This window comes from Choloepus didactylus, chromosome 24, assembly GCF_015220235.1.
Source record: "Choloepus didactylus isolate mChoDid1 chromosome 24, mChoDid1.pri, whole genome shotgun sequence".
Taxonomy (NCBI): Eukaryota; Metazoa; Chordata; class Mammalia; order Pilosa; family Megalonychidae; genus Choloepus; species Choloepus didactylus.
This window is the reverse complement of record NC_051330.1, coordinates 25273675-25278323: the sequence shown is the minus strand read 5'-3', so window position 1 is coordinate 25278323 and position 4649 is coordinate 25273675. Positions and strand designations below refer to the sequence as shown.

Sequence of the window (4649 nt, the reverse complement as noted above, 5' to 3'; positions counted from 1 at the left end):
AAAGCGAGACATTTTGGTTTACAATATTTTATCTACAGAATTCCCACAATTGCTGCTTTAATTTTAATGGCTTAAATAAGCCCAGGTGCCAGCACAGTATCAGGGGCCAGTTTGTCTTATTTGTTCCCAGCTTACCCAGCTCCCTTCTATTTTGAGCTGTAGGCCTGACTGTGTTTGTTTGATGGACATTATTTTTAGGCCAAGCTCACAGGATGTATTGGCCCTCCATTTGCACTTTTCACAGGCCTCATGTGCAATGACTTACCACTTCTAGATTTCCAAATCCCTTACAACTGAGAGCTTATTTAATCTATTTCATTTTGTGTTTATTTGGGAAGAACAAGTTGATGATTAGGAAAAAGGACCTGACTCTCTTGGTGTCTAAACCTGAGCACAGTCCAAAAATACAGCAGGTGAGACAGAATCACTCCCCTCCCTGCCTCACTCCCTCTTTCTCCTGTAAGTTGAAAAGGTCAAAAGACTCAAAAATATTTGCAATTTCTAGAAATACTTCTATCCATGCATATGGAAAAGGGTTGTGATTTATTACTGGTAGTTCCCTACCCTTTTCACATTTAGAGAAATACATTTAGAAAAAAAAAGAATTTTTCAGGACATGAGAGAGTAAACTGACAAGGACACTAACAGCCAGGTCTCCAGAAGCTCTTATCAGCTGGCCAGAGGCCTAAAGGGGTAAAATCTTAGCACTCCTTTAACCAATCACAAAAAAAATCTACGTAAGGAAAATGAGCTGGGCGTCGCAAGCGCAGCACGGAGCCCGAGCACCACGTAAAACGCCCCCGCTGGCCCAGCCCTGGTGGAATCCCAGAGGAACCTTCGACCCGCCGCTGGCCTGTGGAGCCTCAGGGGCTTGAGACAGAGGCAGAGGAGGTGGGGGGAGGAGAGCGCACCGCTCTGGACCAATTTAGAGAAGTTGCCAGAATCTTGTGTCCCCCCGATGTGCGACCTCATTGAGCCACAGCCGACAAGGAGATCTGCAAGATGAAGTTGCCTTGATGAAAGACGGCACTACCTTTGATGAGATATGTGTCACAAAGATGTCTACACGGAACTGCAAGGGAATGCACTCATTGATCAAACCCCTGGACACAATTCCTGAGGATAAAAATATCAGGGTTCAGAGGACACAGAATACTTTTGACCCATTTGAGAAGCTAACTAGTCAAGGAAAGAGTGTGCATTCTGAGAAAAATTCTTGCATTAACTTTAAGACTTCCTCTGCAGGGAAAGATTCTCCTAAATTTAGGTGGCATTCCAGGCCCAGCTCCCTTGCAAGTCCTAAATTTGGAAAAGCTGACACATACAGAAAACTGTAAAAAGAAAACAAAAACAAAACAACAACAACAACAAAAAAAAAACAACTAGGGGAAAGATCTTATGCTACAGTATACAAAAGGAAAAGTGAGGTAAATGGGAAACTGGTAGCACTGAAGGTGATCAGGCTGTGGAAGAAGGTACAGCTTTCACAGCTATCAGGGAAGCTTCTCAGTTAAAAGGACCAAAACAGGTGCTGCTTCATGACATCATCCACACCAAGGAGATACTGACACTGACTAGTGTTTGAAATATGTGCACACTGATTTATGTCAGAACATAGACAAGCACCCTGAGGGGCTGCATCCAGGCAATGTGTAGTTCCTTTTATTTCAGTTGCTGCAAGGATTGTCTTACATCCACCAGCGTTATATTTTGCTCAGAGACCTGAAACCACAGAACCTTATGATCAGTGACATGGGGGAGTTAAAGCTGGCAGATATCAGTATTGCAAGAGCAAAATCCATCCCTAACCACACATACTCAAATGAAGTGGTTACCTTGTGGTACAGACCTCCAGATGTCCTCCTGGTCTCGACAAGGTACTCCACCTGCCTGGACATGTGGGGTGCTGGTTGCATCTTTGTTGAAATGGCCCAAGGGGTTGCTATTTTTCCAGGAATGAAAGACATTCAGCATCAGTTTTAATGAATATATCTGGTCCTTGTAATGCCAAATGAGGACACAAGGCCTGGAGTTCATTCTTTACAACATTTTAAGCCAGAATGCTTTACACTATAGAGCTCTAAAAACCTTAGACAAGCATGGCATAAGCTCAGCTATGTGAAGCATGCAGAGGATCTGGTCTCCAAGCTTCTACAATATTCCACAAAGAACAGACTATCTGCACTGGCAGCTTTGAGCTGCAAGTATTTCACTGACCTGCTCCCAGGGCTATGGGAACTGACTGGTATGTCTTCTATTTTTCTGTCCCAAATGTGTGATTGCAACAAGAAGCCGAAGAATGTATGAGGACCTTTGGGAAAAACAATAATTGTGGCAAAAATCTGTCACATAGCAAGCACTGACAAACACAACATTCTCAAGAGAGTGCAAGGTTAAGTTGTCATCATTCTGGAAAAAAATATTAATGAAGAGGACAATAATATGAAGGGAATCATGGATCCATTTCCTTTCACTCATGGGTGCAAATTTTGCTTAAAGAAAATTGAAGATGGCACAACCCTGTTTTCTCTGTAATTTATTTAAAACCTTGCACACATTTGGATATCCTGTGATTTCTAAGAACTATGTGAAGATTAAGCTTTGCTTACTGATATATGACATATATTCTTTTCAGTCTTTTGCATTTGATTTTGTTTGATTTCCCTCTGCAGCATGGCATCTCTCTAAAGATTACGATGCTTTCATAAGCCACGTCTTAAATACAGTAAGACAACACATTTGGTTTTCCCACTTCTTCAGTAATGTCTGTACATGAAAGACACAGAGTGGCATTAAAAATGAGTGTTTTGTTTAAGAGCAGTGAACATTTCTCAGCCAGTAGGAAGGAAATTTTTAGCTAAAGCAAACCCATGACTTGACAACTTTTGGTCCCTGACCATGGGGCCTTACCAGTTGTACAAACATTTTGAAGATATTTGCCAAGTGGGAATTTCTTGGAAATAACTGCACATTTCTATAGGATATCAGAAACTACTTAGCATTTTCAGGCCACATAGCATGACTATTTTCAGAGTGGGATGGAAGTAAAGTAACACATATTAAGCATTAAAAACAATGCCCAGAACATAAGATATCCATGTGATTCCTGAGACTCAGCCAGTGTTTGGCATCTGTGAATGTCAGCATTACCCCATACAGCAAATGTTAAAGCTGAATGAGTTTTCTCTCTCCATTTTGGTGGACTGGTTGAAGATGAAATCCACTGAGGAGGAAAGCCTAGGTCTTCAGCAACCTGTGTGCCAGACCAGAAGTGGCACTGTGAAAACCCTCATAGCATCTGCTGCATAATTCCCTAAAAAATCGAATGGGCTTGGAGTTTGACATTTCACAGTTAAAAGCTGATGGGACTATAAAGGCAACTACTTGATCTTTGACCAAGATTTGATCCTGAATTACATAGATGATGCAGCTCAACATGATTCCCAGATATAAGCTGGTCATTTGATACCAGAGAAATGAAATTTCAAGAGTCCAAAACTAGATCTGAGTCTTCTTCACCAGACTGAAACTCTTGGGTGCTGTAAGTCTTGGATATGCAATTGATGACTGCCTTTTTCTTTTATGCCTGAATATAGATGATTCTTCACATTAAAGATGGAAGCTGACATTTCTCATGAGAAATGGTCTCATAGAATCGACTTGCAAAAATGTAAGAGGCAGAAAGGAAAGAATAAAATACTTTTTCTTCTGTCATTCTTAAATCCCTTCCTAGATTGTAAGCTCCATGAAAGCAGGATACCTTTCTTATCCTTAATGCCTAACTCAGGTTAAATATTCAAAAAATATTTGAAGTGATTTGAATTCTTCCATTGATTTTGTTTACTTCCTGGAGAATATGCAACCATTTTAGCTGTGTTTCAGCAAGACATTTAATGGAATAACTGGGACTTAAGCTCTGATGTAAAATGTATGTATAGATACATTAAGTTATTTGGATACCCATGAGTCTACTTAAAACTCTTTAATATCTGATTATAAGGCTTGATCCTTCCAAGAGGCAATGAAGAATCATTACCAAAACAACCTATGTTTGTGAGGAATAGATAAAAGTTTACTGGTAAGAGATCTTTATTGTGAAATTTTATCTATAAACTTATTGGATATTTAAACAAATACTAAAATATCAAATGAGTTTTAGAGTAGATGATGGTAAAAGTTTAAGATTCAAAGATAGTAGGAGGGAAAATTACCTTCTGAAATTCAGAGAAATATGATACAGAAATACTCATAGGGACTTACAGTATCTACACAAGAGTATTATTTTAAAATCAAATGACATGGTTTTTTGAAAGGTGAAAGTAACCTGGTACTTAAATGGTATAAGTGATGTATGAGAACAAATTGTGCCGTCATAGTTTAGAAATGAAATCATATGCTTTTGAAGTCACTTCATGGAGAATATACAATTCATGAGCATTAATTAGTGTGTGTAAAAACATTGAACAGCTGAGTCAAACTATTTCAGAAATGAAATGTGACAGGTTTTTAAGTTGCCAGGCTTTTCTCTTGAGATTCTCAATTTGGGAATAAAAACAAGGAGTCCAAAGAGTGAGGAAGTTACTTCTGTGTGTTCAGGTATAGCGCACAACTGCCACTTGAAATCCAGTGCTTTTTCTCCATTATGATAT

The 4649-nt window shown here is 39.3% G+C and overlaps 1 pseudogene; it reads left to right on the top strand.

Moving 5' to 3' along the window:
* Positions 1-1013: 1013 nt before the first annotated feature.
* Positions 1014-2363, top strand: LOC119520061 (annotated as a pseudogene).
* Positions 2364-4649: the final 2286 nt, after the last annotated feature.